Source organism: Schistocerca piceifrons, chromosome X (genome assembly GCF_021461385.2).
Source record: "Schistocerca piceifrons isolate TAMUIC-IGC-003096 chromosome X, iqSchPice1.1, whole genome shotgun sequence".
In the NCBI taxonomy this organism is placed as follows: Eukaryota; Metazoa; Arthropoda; class Insecta; order Orthoptera; family Acrididae; genus Schistocerca; species Schistocerca piceifrons.
Genome location: NC_060149.1, coordinates 645,561,219 through 645,582,788, shown reverse-complemented (window position 1 = coordinate 645,582,788; position 21,570 = coordinate 645,561,219).

Below are 21,570 nucleotides of genomic sequence, written 5' to 3'. Positions count from 1 at the left end.
GCCTTCAGCTGTGCCTGTATAAGCTTTCACCTTTCTAAATATTTAGAGCCTTGCCTTCTCGTAAATTTTCCTTACTTTCCGTGTCTTTCGTCCGTGGGGAGCCAACGACGTGGTAGAACATTATAGTTGTTGGGCTACCGGCATCACTAACTGTCCGATTGCATGTTTGTTTTAGAAAATGTTAACAGGATTGTATGATGTGATATTGTTGGAATTTGGCACTATACCTAGAAATTGTGCCTCCACAAACCACGTGTTATCAGGAATCGTGTACATGCCTCACATCCTTAGTTTAGGAATAAATGATTTTATCTACAATTTTCTCTTGTGTTCCGAGATTACGTTTTTGCGCCTAAGCCACTCACCTCGTAGCTTTCCCATTAGCACATCCAATGCGTCTCCTTATGTACAGGCCCAGTGATTAGTCTCCTCTTGTATTTTATAACAAATGCTTTAGATTAAGTCATATTCTAAGGTGTGCTGCTGGGAGCTGATCTTATGCATTGTTCATGCATTTTCTATTTTATTTTAAATGTTTGATTGTCGTGAACAGCGCACGGGCAATACTATTAATTACATCGTATCCGCTGTGAGCGACCTCACAACGTATGCATTTTTGTGAGTTTTTGGTCTGTGATCAAATTAATTTATTTTCCGACTCGACCAAATCTTTGATTAGTTGTATGGTTTGAGTCGGTGGCGACCCTATTCTTCTCACGTTGATTTCATAAGCAATAAGTATTTCCATTCCCAATAATAAAGAATAACCCGTAGTAACGTGGTTAGTTACAAGAGATAAGCATACCGCAAATGTCCTCTTCTAAAAAATAGTTCAAATGGCTCTGAGCACTATGGGACTTAACATCGGAGGTCATCAGTCCCCTAGAACTTAGAACTACTTAAACCTAACTAACCTAAGGACATCCATGCCCGAGGCAGGATTCGAACCTGCGACCGTAGCAGTCGTGCGGTTCCGGACTGACACGCCTAGAACCGCTCGGCCAACGCGGCCGGCTCCTCTTGTTCATCATTTACATAAATGACATACAGACCTCAGATGCTGCATCTCAGGCAACGTTGTTTGGAGATGGCCCTTGTGTAATAACGGGGAGTGTAATGGAATTTTTGTAAACAACTACCGATCAATTCTTTAAATCTATACATTTATGGTTCAATGCTAACAAACTGACATTTAACGTGAATGTAGCAAAATGCATTCAGTTTGCAATGATGAAACAAAATAGAGCTCTTAATCTGGTACTAAGGGTTAAACAGCCAAGAGTAGCTCCTCTTTTTAAGAAACAATTCGGAATTTCATTATGGGTCTAAGCAGAGCAGACGTCCGGCAACAAAAAACGGCATAGAAACGAAGCAGGAAACGGTAACAGATCCATAGCTCCACCAGGGGTTGCAATTATGTCGGCAGACCCCAGGAAGAGGGTGCACGCTGATCGTTCGAAAATGAACCGGGCGTTTTCACAATAAATGACGGACAACCAAGACAAGTACATATGGAAGACGATGACAATGATAATGACGACGACGGTGATGATGGCAAAGAACGGGAAGACAAGGAGAGTGATGACTCAATACAGAAAACAGGATATTCCGACCTGAAATCCGATTTGCGAAGAAGAACCTGAATCAGTGCGCCAAGAGATAGAGTATTCCTGGCACCATGTACGAATGCGTGGAATTCATGAGAAGTCATGATTAGTAACAGCATGGAGACGAGAAAGTGCGAGGATGATGACGACTGTAAGGAAATTTGTTTAAGGAAGATATTGAGCCAGAAAGTGAGTATATGAAGGTGATTAATAATAAAGCCATGGCGTAAGTAAATATTTTTTTCTTATTCCTTGTATATTCTGTTTAGTTTGTTTTGCCTGGGTGAGGCTTTAAATGTGTGAAATCTTATGGGACTTAACTACTAAGGTCATCAGTCCCTAATCTTATGCACTACTTAACCTAAATTATCCTAAGGACAAACACACACACCAATGCCCGGAGGAGGATTCGAACTTCCGCCGGGATCAGCCTCACAGGCCACGACTGCAGCGCCTAGACCGCTCGGCTAAAGGCTTTCAATGTAGGTGCGCAGTGCAATATGCGTACGGTGCAGTTTTTGATGGTTCTGGGTTTCCATTGAATAACATTTTCCTGGAACATTTTTGGTCGTGCATAAAAGTTTGTAGTGATTCTGCTCTGTCTGCTAGTTTAGTAATCCTCCAGGTGGTGATGTTACCTGCGTGAGCTTGAACATATGTAATCTCAAGAGGAGTAGAAACGAGTTGTTTTTTGCATAGTATTTTGTTCGAGTAAGTTGTGTGTATGGTATGGCGACGTGGTCTGAGAGTGAAATGGATTTGTGGACAGGTGCGTTAAGGATTTTCTTAGATTTTTCTGCTCTGAGTGAGACTGTTATTCTCCTTTTGAATTTAACCAGGATGGCTCTGCATTTGCCGCATGTTTTTGATCAGTGTAATCCAAGTATGTGAGACAATTTTGCTGTTAATTTCTCGAATGATGAGAGAGGCTGATATTTCAGATAATTTGTGCTTTGAATGTGACCCCAAGAGTTATGGCTTATATCATGTGCGTGGCAAGCCTTGACACACTAGCTGGAACAGTGCGTATTTCATCTTATTTTTCTGTGCTGCTTCCTCTTTTCTTTCTGTCATACAATGAGGTGACAAAAGTCATGGGATATCTCCCGATATGGTGTCGGACCTCCTTTTTCCGAGGTACCGCAACAACTTGGCGTGAAATGGACTCAAAACGTCGTTGGATGTACCCAGCAGGAATACTGAGCCAAGCTAGCTCTACAGCCGTCCATAAATGCGAAACTGCTGCCAGTGCAGGATTTTGTGCACGAACTGACCTCTCGATTATGTCCCATAAGTGACCGATGCGACTCATGTCGGGCGACCTTGGTGGCCAAATCACTCGGTATAATTGTCCAGAATGTTCTTCTAACCAATCGTGAACAGTTGTGGCCTGATAATATGGCGTATTGGCATCCATAAAAATTCCATGGTTCTGTGGGGTGATGAAGTCGATGACTGTCTGTAAATGGTCTCCAGGTAGCCGAACATAACCATTTTCAGGCAGTTCTCTCTCAGCTGCACAAGAGGACCTAGTCTGTTCTATGTTTACGCAGCCTGTACCATTACGGAGCCACCACTAGCTTGCAAAATGCCTTGAGGACAAGTTGGGTCCAAGGTTTCGTGGTGTCTGTATCACATTCGAACCCTACCATCACCTCTTACAAACTGAAATCAGGACTCACCTGACCAGGTGATGGGTTTCGTGTCGTCTAGGGTGCAACCGATGTTGTCACGAACCAGGGAGAGGCGCTGCAGACAATATCTTGCTGTTGGCAAAGGCACTCACGTCGGTCGTCTGTTGCCATAATCCATTAACGCCAAATTTTGCTGTATTGTCCGACAGGGTACTTTCTTCGTACTTCCCACATTGATTTCTGCGGTTATTTCACGCAGTGTTGCTTGTCTGTTAGCACTGACAACTCCACGCAATCTCCGCTGCTCTCCGCCGTTGAGTGAAGTCCGTCGGTCAGTGCTTTGTCCATGGTGAGAGGTAAAGCCTGAAATTTGGTATTCTCGGCACACCACTGACTCTGTGGATCTCGGAATACTGAATTCCCTAACGATTCCAGAAACTGAATATCCCATGCGTCGAGCTCCAGCTACCATTCCGCATTCAAAGTCTGTTAATCGCTGTCGTGCGCCCATTATCACGTCGGAAACGTTTCGCATGAATCACCTGAGTGCAATTGACAGCTCAGCCAATGCTCTGCCCTGTTATATCCTGTGTACACGGTACTACTGCACTATGTGTATGTGCATGTCGTTAAGCCGTGACTTTTGTCACCTCAGTGTTGTGAGATCAGTAACACCTGTGTTTTGTATTTTATTTCCAGTACTGGTTCTATTCTTATTCTGTTCTATATTTGTGATTGTGAATCTTTTATTATCGGTATCCTTGAGGTGAAAGTGAAGTGAGGTTAGTAATCCTGAAAGTATGTGTGTGTCCATGTGAGTGTTTGGGCTATCGCAGAAGTTTCGCGTTTCAGATGAACACATTATGTGATTGAGATATTTCTGGGGTAAATTAGTTTCCGGATTCACGTTGTGTGAATTTCTGAAAATTCTAAGTTAGGGGCTGTTTGGTTAATTCTCGGTGCTATTGTAAATGATGATGTATGAATAATTTTGTCTGCCTGCAATAAGAGGATAGTAACCGTTAATGAGAATTTCATTGTGAGTTAGGGTTGACGATTGCCAGTGCCTGACGTCAGAGAATTGTTCCTACGTAAGCGAGGCTTATGATGAATGATTAGCTTTGTCTGCTGGAAACAAGGAGAACGGTGCCTTTATTGATGATCATCTAGATTAATCACTAGTGCAGATATCATTACGGCTGATTGATGGCATGAGAAAGGAAATCGCAGCCTCTAGAAGATGAAAAAACCCACTGTTTCCCGTAGAATTTGATGAGCTATTGATTTTTATGAACCTGTAAATGACGAGATACTCATGGAGTTTGATTTTCAGATGGAGGCCACTTTATAGTGTGTTGCTTGAAGAACGGCCGGCCGGGGTGGCCGAGCGATTCTAGGCGCTACAGTCTGGAACCGCGCGACCACTACGGTCGCAGGTTCGAATCCTGCCTCGGGCATGGGTGTGTGTGATGTCCTTAGCTTAGTTAGGCTTAAGTAGTTCTAAGTTCTAGGGGACTGATGACCTCAGAAGTTAAGTCCCATAGTGCTCAGCCATTTGAACCATTTTTTCGTGAAGGACGCGACGTGAGATGAGATGAGAGTATATCACTACCAACTAAGTGTGTTGACCATGATGGAAACTGAAATATGACGGATTCCCGGACTACAATTATAGTCGTGTAGTTACCATCCTCCAACAGAACGGTTCTATGATAAGCAACCAAAATACGGTTTGGAAAGTAAGTTGAGTAAAACCTAACTGAAAGCCTTTTTTGAGGTCATGTTCCACGAGTGATTGTAGTACGTTCTTTGGCTACTATCCGTAATACAGCGGATGAAATGTGTTCATTTGGTAATAGGAAATGCAGACGACCTTAAGTGATGTAATTTGAATCTTTTTCAGTGACGTAAATAAAACTTAAAACAGAAATTCTTATATCCAGTACGTGAGACAATGTGTGTAAGTGTGTGTGTGTGTGTGTGTGTGTGTGTGTGTGTGTGTGTGTGTGTGTGTGTTCAGAAAATAGTTAGCTTCCGTGAGTGGAGTGAAATAGTAAAGAAACAGTGAGCCGGAGGAAGGATTATCCGTGGTCTAAATACGTAAATAAAACGTAAGTACACATTAGATTAGTTAATGAAGTATGATTTGTATATTTTTCTTGTGTACGTCTCGGACAGTTTCTTTGAATAGTAGATTATGTGTACGTGCTAATGCAGTTTCTAATTTACAGAAAACAGAATGGAATGCAATGGGAAAGTGAAAAGAAATAAATAATAAAAGAAGATACCAAAGAGAAAGAAACATCCTCAAAGAAGGAAATAACGAAAAATTACAGTAAACGTTCAAGTGGATGAAGTGGGAGTAACATTCCTGTGGCAGAGAACAGTTTGTTTATAGTTCATTTTATTTTCTTACGATAGTACATTCTTGATATATCGTTTTTGGATGTTTTTCTTTGTCCACAGATGAGTCCCTAGTAGTAAAAGTATTGGATAGTTTGTTTACCCATCATGGTGTCTGAGTGCGCCACGTGGTAGTTAATAGATTGTGACTGCATAATTTGAAGGTCTGATAGGTACATAGTTGGGGAATGGTATAATAGTTTAGTCAGTATGGTAATAACTCATGCTTGCTGTAGTGTATTGACGGTTATGGGATAGCAGACAAAAGTGGAGTTGTGGGAACATATGAGTATGAATGGAATTCGAGTGGCTGATGTTTGCTAATTTTACTTGTAACAAATAGTGAACTCATACTCACTAACTGTACAGACGTAGTGTATTCCGTCAATTAGGATAGATACCCCAGTTGTTTTATAAAGTTAACGGAGAAAACTGGTGATGAGAAATCTGTATTTTTGTACAATTATGTATATGTTATTATGATCGTTTTTGTATGTTAATAATGATCAGATGAAGTGAGAAAGCCACATGATTGAGGTGAGGTTGTATTTCTCTCTTCTCAGGCACAACAGATGAGCTTCGGATGATGACCAGCCGACAGCACCGAGCGCGCCATGGGTGGTCCCAGAGGGTGGTTCAGCTGAGACAGTGACTGAATGAGCCATATCACCAGGTTCTTCTCTACTAGTGTCACCGTTTTGATGGAGAGACTGTGGTTGTCTGCTTCTTTCAGTCTGGAACCACTGACCTTCGTCAGCAGCTGCGCCTTTCACAGAAGCACTTGGGGACTGTAACAGCAACACGATGATCTAGAGACCTATGTACAAATGAGAACGACTAATTCATGGCCGGCAGCACTGCACGTGTTCCAAGACACTCACCGACATGTACGACAGTTTATTAGCGGGTACAGCACATCATTAAAAGCCGAAGTTGTAAAAGTACGACTCAGGGTGATGATAAACCCTCATTTTGCATTTACATAGCCTATCGGAGTGGCCGAGAGGTTCTAGGCGCATCAGTCTGGAACCACGCGACCGCTACGGTCGCAGGTTCGAGTCCTGCCTCGGGCATGGATGTGTGTGATGTCCTTAGGTTAGTTAGGTGTAAGTAGTTTTAAGTTCTAGGGGACTGATGACCTCCGATGTTAAGTTCCATAGTGTTCAGAGCCATTTGAACCATTTTGCATTTACATGAAAACAAGAACTTGTGAGTTTGTGAATTCTACCACTGTGAAGATTGAGGATGGTCCATTTTGTCATTAGTTGACATCAGTAACTTGATGACGAGAAGAAGACGTCTTCCTGGTGACTGTCATGGGCATTACTGAGCGGAAAACATGGCAGCTGACATGTCACATGTGCCTGTTGACATACACTCCATTCCCACACTCTTCTGTCACTATCTGGATGGCGGGTGAGATGAGACAAGAGGTACAACGCGAGAGGCCGAACTGGTCGCTGTCATCACAATTTTGCGGTCCATCTACACAAAGATGCAGCCACAAAACCTTCCCAAGTGATCCTCCTGGTCGCCTATTGAACTAGTTACCCTCCATGTGCCCCAGTGACACAATCTCATCGCCTAGTGGAAGGAAACAGGGAACTGTGAAAGATGAATTTAGATTTTGTGTGAACATGTGTATATTTGGTTGAAAAGTCAGTGGTTCTGCTTCGTTACGTTAGGTCGTGCATATACAGGTAACAATTACTGAACTATATGGAAAAAAACGTAAATTATTACAGACTACCGGGTGCACACACTTTATTCAACATAAAAACGTGACAACAGATAGTCGGATTTAGGTTTGACATGTTCGATATGCCTGCCATCGTTGGCGATGATGTGGCGCAGACGAATAGCGAAATTCTGCATGACCCGCTGAAGCGTCGGAACATCGATGCTATCGATGACCTCCTGAATAGCTGTTTTCAGCTCATCAATGGTTTTTGGGTTATTGCTGTACACCTTGTCTTTAATATAGCCCCACAAAAACCAGTCGCTGTGTTCAGATCCGGAGAATATGGCGGCCAATGGAGGCCCAAGCCAGTCGTCTCTGGGTACCCCAGAGCCAGAATGCGGTCCCGAAAGTGCTCCTTCAGGACATCAAACACTCTTCTGCTTCGATGGGGTCGAACTCCGTCTTGCATGAATCACATCTTGTCTAAATCAGGGTCACTTTAGATAATGGGCGTGAAATCATCTTCCAAAACCTTCACGTACCGTTCGGTACTCACCGTGTCATCAAGGAATATCCCACCGGTTTTTCCGTGACTGGACATTGCACACCACACAGTCGCCCGTTGAGGATGAAGAGACTTCTCTATAGCGAAATGCCGATTCTAAGTCTCCCAAATGTGCCAATTTTGCTTATTGACGAACTCATCCAAATGAAAGTGAGTTTCGTCGCTAAACCAAACCACATGCACATACTAATTACTATTATCCCAGCGACCAACTGTGCAGTTTCTAAGTCCTAACGCAAACTGTTCAAAAGTTATGACGACTTTATTTCATATCGTTCAATAATTGTCACCCTATATGTAACTATGTTTTATCTTCTGTACTCTATGACAAGTGTGTAATATTTCTTGTTAAATATCATCGTTTGGGGATTATTAAGGTGGCCTCTAAACAGACCTTGCATGGCTAGCCACTTTTAACTTAAGGTAGACGATTGCATATTTGTAATGAACTACGGTATGTACCAGTTATTATTTTTTTCGAATGTTAATGATCAGTACTTAATTTACTATTCTAATTAACTTTTTACGTATGCACAGTCGATTTCCTTTACATATTAATTTCAATATGGGACATTCAGTACGCTTGTGTGTTTAATACTTCGTGTTCTCACACTCTGACCACTAATGAATTATTACTCCAATGTTTTGTGGAAACCAATATATAGTTTTTGTTTTCATTCGTCGTTGTGTTGTGCATTTAATCTCCTTGTGTGATTTCAATTTTGAAATATAATTGTATAAGTTGTAGTTTCCTTTTTGCGGTAATATCTAGTGATTTACTTTTGTTTCCGTTACGTAGTTTCTGGGCAATTTTAACAATCTAATTGAACAAGAATATGTATATAGATTTTAAAATCATTTTATCTGTGTTTGAAGGCGTTTACTCATGAAAATGATACACACGATGAATCAGAAGGACAGGTACATGCACTGAGGTAAGACAGTATTGGTGATTCTGAACAAAAATTTCATATGGACTTTTGCCCTCTTCCGAATGGTCTCCGAGATAGAAGTCGTTTAATGTACATTAGTATTTATTTTCTGCATTATTCAGTACTTCAATACATAGTCATTGTTTACAGCGTACGACAATAGTGTAGAGAAACTCCAAACGAACACTTTTAAACGGGACACTTGTGGTCTATCAAGTCGGGAAATACCTGAAATTGGCCTACAAAATCTATATAAGCTACAACACATGCGCGTCGCGCGAGGTTTTTAAAATTCTCTTGTTCTCTTCGCGCAAACTACTAGCCCTGGAGAAACAATGAGTACGACCTCTTTTTTAGGAAATTTAATGTAATTTAATTTTTCTACTGTGAATCGTTTTCGCTACAGGCCTCTGACTTCAAGATATTAAAAAAAAATACATAATTGACATTGAATGTGTTCTATCTCAAACCATTCGCAATAGAGTTTATGTCCATACGAAGTTTTTGTTCAGGATTGCCAATATCTCACTCCTCAAATCATGTACCTTTCCTACTGACTCACTCAGTATAATTTTTACAGGAGAACTGAGCGTTCGTACCTACTTTCACAGTCCAAGTTGATGCACAATAAGATTATCTTTTTAAAATTTATTCTGTTTTTAAGGGCACTGTGAAGGAAACAGACAATAATATTTTTAAAAAAATACTTGGAACTAAGTTTCCGCCGAAAAGATACTTAGGGCACATTATTACTTTTCGGGACCTTGGAGTGATGAGAGAGATCTGTCAGAGCCCTCTCATACGTTTCTTATTTTCTAAACTGTTCATTGGCTTTTTCCACTTGCTAAATGTTTGTGAATATAACCAGACTCTCGGAAAGAAGTGTGTCATTGTATTATTTAGGTTTGCATGTTTGATAAATGGTAATCTGGGTTCGTACTTCTGATTCTTTTCCTAATCCAGCTAAAAGAAAGAGGTAGATTTCTAAAATAAACATTAGAAGATGCTGGCTTGTATCTTAATAATTGCACTTTGACCGAGACATCAGCCTGCTTCAATTGAAAGCTGGTTTCTATTGATTTCCACCAGTAATTTCAGTGGGAGACGAGGCAGATTAGAAACAATAGCAGTCACCCTCATAATTAGCTCTTTTTAGTGGAGCCCAGATAGAAAATTTGATATTCCTCTTAACAGGTCAAGAATCAAGCAAGTCAAATCTTATTGAAATAATAGGTTTTAGTTCATTTGAGATCTTATTCCGGTGGCCGAGATTCACACCCGTGTTGCGCGAATCTTCCGGATGGACGGTCCAAGTGCCCTGTGGGCATGAGAACTTGTCTAATGTGTATGTTACAGTCAAAACCAGTTTTTAGTTAGAACGCGTTCTTACTGGTTAAAACTAGCTTATACTGAGCCACTTCGTCCAAACGCGTTTTGCCTACTTAAAAATAGTTTTAACTGACTTTCGCTTTTGACCAGCAGTAAATTCTAGTTGTAACTAAGGGTATCAGTATCAACTAGTTTCAGCTATCAAGAACGCGTTGTAACTAAACTAGACAGAACTAGTGTCCACTAAATTTATTTAGGGGCAAATATTAAAATTAAGAGCAACTATGTGTTGATTGAAATAAAAAACAGCATTTTTTATTGTGCAATGCTATATTCATCGAGAATATTGATCATACATCTAAGTAATTAATATTAACTACAGCAATACAAAAATAACCATACACTGAAGAAACATTTTAAGAAACATTACAGAGCCATATTAGCAGTATTAGTTACGAAAGTGGAAACAAAATAATCATACAGTAAAAGTATATTGATTACTCATACATTTGACAAAAGTTGCGACAGTCTTAATAAAAGAGAAACGTACCAAAAAAATTTAACAATTAAATTTTAATCATTTGTTATTGCAAGGCAAACTGTCGTGACATTTTGAGTAACAAAGGTTTCCTTCTTTCCTACAAAAGCACCTTTTTGAAATACATGCCTTCTTACACACATACCGAACAAATCCTTGTCCTGATGCTAAGGCTGCCATCTTGGCAGCAGTTTATAATGATACCTTTGTCTCTGGCATGTCTTCCAGGAGCAAGAATTTCTCTTTGGACACGTCGAATTCGGATCTGGAAGAGACTTTTAATTAGCTTGTTTGTAAGGCGATTATGCACTTAATACATATTATAAAATATATTACAATGTAAGAATTAAAACTTAAAATATTAATTAAGTACTTGGACAGTTAGCAACATTTTCAGAGCATTAAATCAATGAAGTAATGAATATGTCTGACATTTGTCCTTAATTATTGAAATCAATTCAGATATACATACCTGCAATACAATTTGTCGAGTATCCCGTATTTCGTTCCAATCTTGTGCAAGCCCTGTTCATCTATCTGAAGAAAAACTCCATAATATTGGGGAGATCTGCTTTTGCTCTGTCGATAACAGGAATCAGCATAATTATATTGTCACTGACTTCTACAGTGGCGTGTATTGAATCTGAAGCCATCTTTATTCTTTTGGCCTGTTTCGTCAGGTATTTATGAGCGTATTCTCTAGCTGTTCGTATTTGAGATTGTCGTTTAGTATTAGCTTCAGCTTCTGGATCTTCGTGACAAGCTGGAGTTATTTGAGACTCTGCACTCGTACTAGCTACGGCTTCTGGATCCTCTTGACTGGCTGCTGCTGTTGTTGGAGGCTGTATACTTTTACTGGACAAAGCTTCTTGTCTGGCTGCAGCTGTAATCTGTCCATTGCTACTAGCCATAACCGCTATCTCCTCTGAGTCGTGTGATAGTTCATCAGGTGTCTCATTTACTGCGTCTACCACATTTATTTAAAGCCTCTTTAAGGTCATCTTGTATCTCCTTAATAACATCTAGAGGCAAACTCGAAGTCATAAGCCCTACTCGCGGCTCTGTGCCAAACATATCTTAGTAAGATGTTTGCTTGATACCAGAATGATATACCCGATTTCTCATAAACTGTACAAAGCGAAGACCGTCTGACCAGTTGGTGGTAATGTTGTCTTGCATCCATGAAGCCAATATTTTTTCAACGTCTTGGTTGGCGCGTTCAACAGAACCTTGGCTTTGGTTGTGCCTCGGTTTTCCGTGAACCAGTTTACACTCAGGCCAAAACACAGCCAGCTCGTTTATGACAGAATTAATAAATTCTCTGGCCTTGTCAGAGTGTAAAATACTAGGAGCACCAAATGTAAAAAATATATCTGCTAAATGTTGTGCCACTTCCTCTGCCCTCTTGCTTTGTAGTGCGTGTAACAAAAATTTTGTCAAGTGGTCCTGATTCACCATTATATACTTAAATCGACGATCTTCTTGAGTTTGCATGTCGATCACATGAACTTGGCACCGACTGTTCATTTCTGAATGAGGTATAGCTTTCGAAACATGCCCGCTTTTCTTAATGCCCCTTTTGCGCTGACAAGTTTCACACATAGACAGATGAATGTTTATCATTGTCACTGCTATGTTTGCATATTTTCTTGAAGTTTCAACCTTTAATCTGTCTCTACCTCCATGATCAACGGCCTGATGAGCTGCTTCAATAATGTCGAAAATTTCTTTGACAGATAAGTAGTACTTCAAATGCTCTTTTCTTGTCACTAACTTCCTGATACCACAAATATTAATAACCTTGAATCGATTTAATCTTCTGTAGTGCTTCTGCGTCTTTTTATCAGCTGATTGTACTTCTTCAATTTCGTCCACTAATTTATCGTAAGATTCTTTTGTCATAACATTGTAGTGGTTTTCTCTTTTGTCGAGTTCTTCAATCTGTAACATCCTTCTCACAAATTCTTCTTTCCATTGCCTTTCTTGATTTAGATCTGCCATGATAAATACGTACAAGCTGATCTGCATGTCCTTAACCTCTCGACCGTGTTGTTTGTTGTGGCGAAAAGCGCCCAGTGGCGGGCTATTGTCGGCCGCTGCAGCGTTGCTCAGGCGGGGAGTTTTCGCGCCTAAAGCTGTTCCCGCGCGTGTAATTCTTTCCGCGCCTCTAGCGCTTATTGTAGCGGCGCGTATCTGACACGCTTATGTGCGATTGTTGTGGGGCCAAGTGATCACAACTGAATACCTATCAATTCGAAGTTTTTCACAGTAGTAACGCTGTTGCAGAATTAAAAATTATTTATTATTAATTTTTATATAATGTGGAAGTGTTTTAGTGGCAGATCTAAAGGAAACACAGTTTCTTGAAGAATATTTATTAGAAATGATATTTGTATTGTATAGCTCAAGGCATTGTTCTGCACACAATCCATCATCGCACTCTTCACAATACACACGCGTTTCTCTTGTTATGTTTTTCCCGTTGTCATCCAGTTTGCAGCAACACTCCCCATTTTCGTGTCGGCGACTTCTTGTTTTCACTATCTGGAATGTGTTTGGATGTATGATCAATATTCCAATAAATATTGCAATGCACAATACAAAAATGCTGTTTTTTACATCAATCACTACGTAGTTGCTTTTAATTTTAATATTTGCCCTTAAATAAATTTAGTGAAAACTAGTTCTGTCTAGTTTAGTTACAACGCGTTCTTACTGGTTGAAACTAGTTGGTACTGATAGCCTTAGTTACAACTAGAATTTACTGCTGGTCAAAAAGCGAAAGTCAATTAAAACTAGTTTTAACTAGGCGAAAAGCGTTTTGATGAAGAGGCTAAGTAAAAGCTAGTTTTAACTAGTAAGAACGCGTTCTAACTAAAAACGGGGTTTGACTGTAACATATACAGCAGAGCCTGTGCTCTGGGCCGTAACTTAACAAACCTAGCAGGCGTTCGTCATGATTCGTTTTCGGTGTTCGGTGGTATGCACCAAGGAGGACACTTCACTGATTAACGGCGGAGACGCGCCTCTTGAAGACGCCATGGCACCAAACCTGAAGAGACAGCTCAGAAATTGACGATCGTTTGCACCCGAAACTATGTACTGGTGCCAGTTGAGAGTTAACAACCTGCTGATTAAGTACGAAGTTATGTCCCCAGCAGACGCTAAAGGTATTTACCAAAACTGTGGGAAGAGTTAAGACACTTTTGAAAACTAATCGGAATGATAGGAGAAACAAGCATTTTCTCATGTCTCATAAGCTAATGCCGAGACAAAGGCTCCCATTGGCCGCTAATGTGTGGGGTGGATGTCTCTGACGGTCATAAAACGAGAAGGGAATCTTGTGTAAAATTTTCACTTCTCTGATAGGTCATGTTCGTTAGAGATCCGAGGCGGCAGCCAGTGTTCTCGAGACGGTATTAGGATTTAACTGAAATCGACCTTCCTTGCGATCAAGTTAGAATAGCTTCACAGCCGTAGTTATGATTCATAATTTATCGTTTCATTTCTTTCGCGATTCGGGACTGAACATTTCTTACACTAAATCTTGAATTATTACGACTTGTTCGTTAACTTTCCCAGTTCACGTATTAATTCTGGTGCATGTCTAAGCTCTCCTTAATGCTATGGAAACGCAATTACTTCTGTTACATCATTTAAAGTTGATTCAGTCACGATCGCTGGAAGTAGCGTCTTTTTACGCTGTGTTTCCCAGTACCTTGCGGGCCCACCACACGTGTGTTACTTATAACTGAGACAGTTTAATATTTAATGTATTTCTTGTTATTTTGAACGAAGACGTTCATCATACTTTAGGTTTTTCCTGTGTACATAGGTCTTTGTAAAAAAAGTTCATTAATCCAATACCTCTGGATACACAGATAAAAAAAGGAGATAAAAACAACAGATAGTTTCGATCGGCCTAAATGGTTATAGGATACATTCCTTTATTTAGTATTAATCATTGATTTTCAGTCATTAGTAGAAAACAGCAACATCTTACTTAGTTCCTCTCTATTTAGTAGTATATCACGGTCATTTAGCTCTCCCTGTCAGGATATCAGCCAGATATTAATAACGGACTACTTTCAACAGATCTATAAAGGGATACTCGAAATCTATATTAAAAAAGTTTCAATTACATACAATGCTAAACGTGAAGAGCTAAACAGTGGGCGTAATACTTACAATAGACGAAACTGTGGGTGTCATCACGGAGAACAGGAAGGAACTCCCATTCAAACTATATGGGCTACATTGGCGTTATACTTCATAATTCAATGCAGCATAATTTAAGGGGTTAGAAGGAGAAAGGATTTTTACGGCAGAGTGAAAACACTTCTATTAGAAAAATGTTTTAAAAATATAACAGGATATGTTACAGAAATTCTGATCAGTCGTGTAACTGATGTTACCAGATTTAAAACGCACGGAAGTACACTCCTGGAAATGGAAAAAAGAACACATTGACACCGGTGTGTCAGACCCACCATACTTGCTCCGGACACTGCGAGAGGGCTGTACAAGCAATGATCACACGCACGGCACAGCGGACACACCAGGAACCGCGGTGTTGGCCGTCGAATGCGCTAGCTGCGCAGCATTTGTGCACCGCCGCCGTCAGTGTCAGCCAGTTTGCCGTGGCATACGGAGCTCCATCGCAGTCTTTAACACTGGTAGCATGCCGCGACAGCGTGGACGTGAACCGTATGTGCAGTTGACGGACTTTGAGCGAGGGCGTATAGTGGGCATGCGGGAGGCCGGGTGGACGTACCGCCGAATTGCTCAACACGTGGGGCGTGAGGTCTCCACAGTACATCGATGTTGTCGCCAGTGGTCGGCGGAAGGTGCACGTGCCCGTCGACCTGGGACCGGACCGCAGCGACGCACGGATGCACGCCAAGACCGTAGGATCCTACGCAGTGCCGTAGGGGACCGCACCGCCACTTCCCAGCAAATTAGGGACACTGTTGCTCCTGGGGTATCGGCGAGGACCATTCGCAACCGTCTCCATGAAGCTGGGCTACGGTCCCGCCCACCGTTAGGCCGTCTTCCGCTCACGCCCCAACATCGTGCAGCCCGCCTCCAGTGGTGTCGCGACAGGCGTGAATGGAGGGACGAATGGAGACGTGTCGTCTTCAGCGATGAGAGTCGCTTCTGCCTTGGTGCCAATGATGGTCGTATGCGTGTTTGGCGCCGTGCAGGTGAGCGCCACAATCAGGACTGCATACGACCGAGGCACACAGGGCCAACACCCGGCATCATGGTGTGGGGAGCGATCTCCTACACTGGCCGTACACCACTGGTGATCGTCGAGGGGACACTGAATAGTGCACGGTACATCCAAACCGTCATCGAACCCATCGTTCTACCATTCCTAGACCGGCAAGGGAACTTGCTGTTCCAACAGGACAATGCACATCCGCATGTATCCCGTGCCACCCAACGTGCTCTAGAAGGTGTAAGTCAACTACCCTGGCCAGCAAGATCTCCGGATCTGTCCCCCATTGAGCATGTTTGGGACTGGATGAAGCGTCGTCTCACGCGGTCTGCACGTCCAGCACGAACGCTGGTCCAACTGAGGCGCCAGGTGGAAATGGCATGGCAAGCCGTTCCACAGGACTACATCCAGCATCTCTACGATCGTCTCCATGGGAGAATAGCAGCCTGCATTGCTGCGAAAGGTGGATATACACTGTACTAGTGCCGACATTGTGCATGCTCTGTTGCCTGTGTCTATGTGCCTGTGGTTCTGTCAGTGTGATCATGTGATGTATCTGACCCCAGGAATGTGTCAATAAAGTTTCCCCTTCCTGGGACAATGAATTCACGGTGTTCTTATTTCAATTTCCAGGAGTGTATATGGTCTTTAATGCGTGTATGTTCACACAAGAATGTTGTTGCTATTGGTTTATTGTTTCCTCTGTTTGAAGTATTCTGATATAAGAAGAGTAATGAAGTGTTATGAATGAAGTAATCAAGCAGGAGTTCATGGATTTAAGTTTGGTGGTCAAACAGTACAAATTTTTCACGTTCCATTGACGTTATAATTTACAGTCACTGTGCAAGATGTAAACTGTTTGAAATCTCTAGATTAGCGTAAAATTATTGAGTATTTCTTTCAGAATCAAAATATTAAACAAGTTAAGGCACTGTACTCACATTGGGAGGAACAAGGATCAAATTCCCGTCAGGCTATACAGACTTGAATTTTCAGTGGTTTTCCCAAGTCGCTAATAAGAATCCAAGATGGTTAAGTCGAGAAGGTCAGGACCTGTTTCCTGCCCCATCCTTGGACACTTCGGCCCAGATTTGGACGCGTCTGTAAAGTACACCGCTGACCATTAAAGTTACAACATCACGAAGGATAGCAAACAACGAAATTTTACTTACTGTGTGTTTACATAATTCATGTTGTAATTAATTTATGGGTATATAGAGTGTGAAATACATTACACTGAACCGTCTGTGGCAGAAACCATGTCTCTAGCCTGGCTGGGCATCAAATCCAGCAAGACTTCGATGACAGATATGTTTATGTCATTCTAAACTGCTTGAAGCTTTCGTCAGTCGCAGTGGCTGGCGAGTGATTGCGTCCTATTTTCTTGGCAGCCCACTTCCAGATCTTTTAAGTGGGTGAAAGACCTGGAGAGCATGCTGGCCACAGCAACAATGGAATACCCTCTCTACTGAGGGTAGTCAAGAAATCACAGGCAATAAGCAATCTTGCGTTATCTAGTTGAAAGATAACGTCACGGAGGCTTCGAAGACAGGGCTCAGCGAGCGGCCATCGCACCTCATAAATGACACCTCAGCTTTCCAAACTACGGGCTATGCAAACCAGAGAGGTGATCTTGTGGTGTACTCAATGGCATGGCATACTATCAAGTCGAGTATGGCGCCCATATGAGGATGACGAATGAAATTTGGCAACGTACGTTCCCCTCGAAGGCTCCACGCACGGATGATTCCATTGTGGTGTCGTGCACATAACTGGGACTCGTCAGAAAACATGACATGATGCCACTTCTCTGTATGGTGCTGTAATTTTGACCAACACAGTCGGCGAGCTCGCTCTGCTGTCGTGTCAGCCACAACAACGGTCGCCATGCTGAGAGCCTCAGTGTGGATACATGTCTTACTGGAATGGACTCAAGGTACGTGACGTGGCTGTACGACCCAGCTTAGCTGAGCGAGCAATACTTCTCTCCTCTCCGACGGCAGTCCCGTTGGGCCGTTGAGATTTTGCATGGGGTTGAGTATGATCCTCATGAATCCTTCGATTCCACATTCACATGACAACCGTGGAAGCAGCTGAGCAGCAATATAGCGGAACGATGAACCACAATATCAATAGGCTACGGTCTTGCCATTGTGGAATTCCAACCCATATTGGTAAACGTTTCTCCTTCGTACAGGAGACATAACACTACTTTCTTATAAACAAGCGACTTACCGATGCGGTTTTTAAATAGAAAACTACTACGTAGGCTTCCCTTACATGCCGATTGGAAATAGCATTATTCCTACCTACTTTCTGCAGCTACAGTGAAATGCTTATCAATTGCGTATCCAAGTATGTAATACGCTTCGTGCCAGTTTGATGTTTGTTGAATGCTGTCTTCGTAGTGTAGCAGTTTTAATGGACAGCGGCTTATTTCACGAGTTCATATACTACATTGATTAGGCAAAACATTATGACCATCTGCTTAACAACATTCGTGTCCGTCTTTGGAACGAGATACATCGTTGATTCTGCGTATTACTGATCCTAAAATTTGTTGGTAGGTTCGTAGAGGTATGTGGCATTAGATGTCTACGCACAGGTCATGTAATTCGCATAAATAACAGGCCGCTGATTTGCGTACGCTGTGATGACGCCCGATAGCGACTCAGCTGGGTTCCATAGGATTTACATCAGGCAAATTTGGACACCGTGACATCAACGTGAGTTCACTATAATCCTCCGCAAACGACTGTAGCACGTTTCTGGCTCCGAGACAGGGACAATTATACTGCTGAAAGATGGCATCACCGTCGGAGAAGACATCATGCATGAAGGGTTGCAATTGGTTCACAGCTGTCAGTGTGTCATCGATTACTACCACAGGTCCCACGTCAGTGCAGGAGAATGTCTCCCGCAGCACAATACTGCTCTCACCAGCCTGCGTCCGTGTCGCGCTGCACGTTCCGAGCCGCCGTTGATATCGTCTCTGGAGACGACCGTCGACCTTGAGTAGCAAAAACGTCATTCACCCAAAGAACCGACACGTTTCCATTGATCGACGGTCGAATCCCGATGGTCCCGTGCCCAATGCGTTCGTAATTGACGATGTCGCTGGGTCAACAGGTGAACACGTAGGGGTGGTCTGCTGTAGAGCTCCATGTTCAGCATTGTCGATGAACGGTGAGCTCCGAAACACTCGTGCGTGTACCAGCATTGTGCTCTTTCGGAAGACATGCCACAGATCATCAACTATGCTACTTTACGCAGCAGACAAGCTTCTGAATCCCACGTTCTGTGAACAGCCGTGGACGTCCAACGATTTAGGGCCTAGTGGTAGTTTCACTGTCCTTTTGTCTCTTTCCATAGATGCTCACGGCTATAGGACATGAACATTTGACCAGATTCGCCGTTTTCGAGATATTCGTTCATAAGCTCTGTGCAATAATAATCTGTTCTTTAACACAGTCGCTTATCTCAATGAATTTCCCGATTTGTAGTTCATATCTTCGCTAGGGTGAACCCCCATCCGTCTCTGCTGCGCTTACATACTTTTCATAGCGCGTCACGTGTCCGCAGCCTCAGGACATAACAGTGGTCATGATGTTTTGGTTTATCGGTGTATGATATTAAATGTTCAAAGGAGAAATAAATAGTATAATTGAATATGTTTCGGAGGTTAAGATGTATAACACACAGGTACTTCGCTATACAAGTGTTGACAATAACCTGTAATCAACATTCAACCTGACCAGTGAACTACTCCAACAGCCAATACGGCGCACGGATTAGATTGTGTCAGCCTTAGCTGTGGATTGGCTGTCATTTGATGTATTCTTGCAAGATATGATAAGTCGCCACAACAGACTTGCAAAATACGTACTCTGATGCAACCTCGGTTCATGCTTTTCAGTTATCAGTGTATTTAATTGCAGTATTTTTCTGCTGTCCCTTCGTTTGCGATAAAGCTGCGATTGACTCATGAGCCTACGTGGTTTCTTTTCATTTCGTGTTACACTAAAACAAAATGTTCAGAATAGTATCCCGTTTAAATACTAGTTTTGAGTGGACAACGGTGGGAGAATGAGATGACCGTAGCGTGTTAATCACGGGAAACCCAAATTAGAATGGCAGGAGGGCCAATTAATACTTCACTCCTGTAGATTACTATCTCAACGTCGTACCCAGTGTGCCACTTTGCTAAGTATGCCCCACGACACGAAGTGAAAAGAAAAAAAGTCTCAGTTCTCAGAGGTTTCTTTCAATCTATAACCACGTTAGACATAATTAGTGCACAAAAGGATAATAGGATTTTCATTCAGCGCCTGTTAGTTATTGTGGCAATCTCTTCTGTGTCATCTAACACAATGTAAGTCCTCTGCTAGTTTTCTATCACTTGTGCAGTAATTTAAAACTTGTGTTTGAAGGGATGATATAATGTAGGGCTTGGCTTCATGTGAGTTCTTCGTACGGGCGTTGAATAGTCATCGTAACGCAGGGTACTGCTAGTACGAATAATAATAATGAGTCGAAGAGAAATTTTACATTACCGTAGAAGAACTTTAACGGCTATTAAATTGTTTTAGCGTCGCAGAGAGGTTTTTTGTAATATCGATAGTCGTTGTAAAGACATATTACTGACTGACATTAATCAAAAGCCTTCTGGCGCAATCGGTAGCTGACTGTCATCATACGAGTAGCCAGTCCAACTGCTGCAATATGTTAACGCTGCATTGTGTAAAGAGAGAATAATTAAATGAAAAGCGCTAATGCGTTGTTTCTGTATTTACATTCACTGTTTGCATGCTCTGCAGAAATTAATAGTCCTACACTTTGGTGACCCTTATTGCACCACCAGATTAAAATTACGTTCCCCAATTCTCATTTTATTACGCATTTGTTTAACAATTACTGGTTGCTGAGTCTATTCATGAAATACGTACCATGTTTATTGCATGTCAATTTTCACATCTGTATATTAATGATTCATTACTGACAATGAAGTGATTTCCAATTCCATTTTGTCATACATTATTTTCATGTGCCAAAGTACTTAATTCTTATGTCTGGAATTTATGATTACAGCACTCAGAAGCAGATTCTTAATAAGAGCACGATGTTTCTCTTATGAAAGGATATGTGCGAACTCTACCGACGAACTTTAATATACTTGGCAGGGATATTTGCTCCAGACGAGAAACTCACCGCTTCCAATGGTGTGTTATCGAGTAATAACAAATTACATTTCTCGAGACTTATGGAAACTGGCAGTTGATATTGCATTCACTAACTTCCTGGATAACAGTAATCCGTAGGTTTAACACTATCCAACACGGCGGGATGTGACTGATACAGAGTGTAGTCACCAGATCTTCCTTGGAGGGAAAGGAAGGAGGATTAGGGTTTAATGTTACGACGACGACGAGGTAATTAGAGTCGGAGTATACGTTTTGGCAGGGCAAGGATAGGAGAAGGAAATCACCATGACCTTTTCAAAGACACCATCATAGTATTACCTGTAACGACTTAGGAGAACGTTGGAAAACTAATATCTGAATGACACGTAGGGAGTTGCAACTCCACTACTTTTAAAAAGAAAGTCTAGATTCTTAACCACTGCGGTAGCTTTCTCGATAGATCTGCCTTCAGAGGACTAC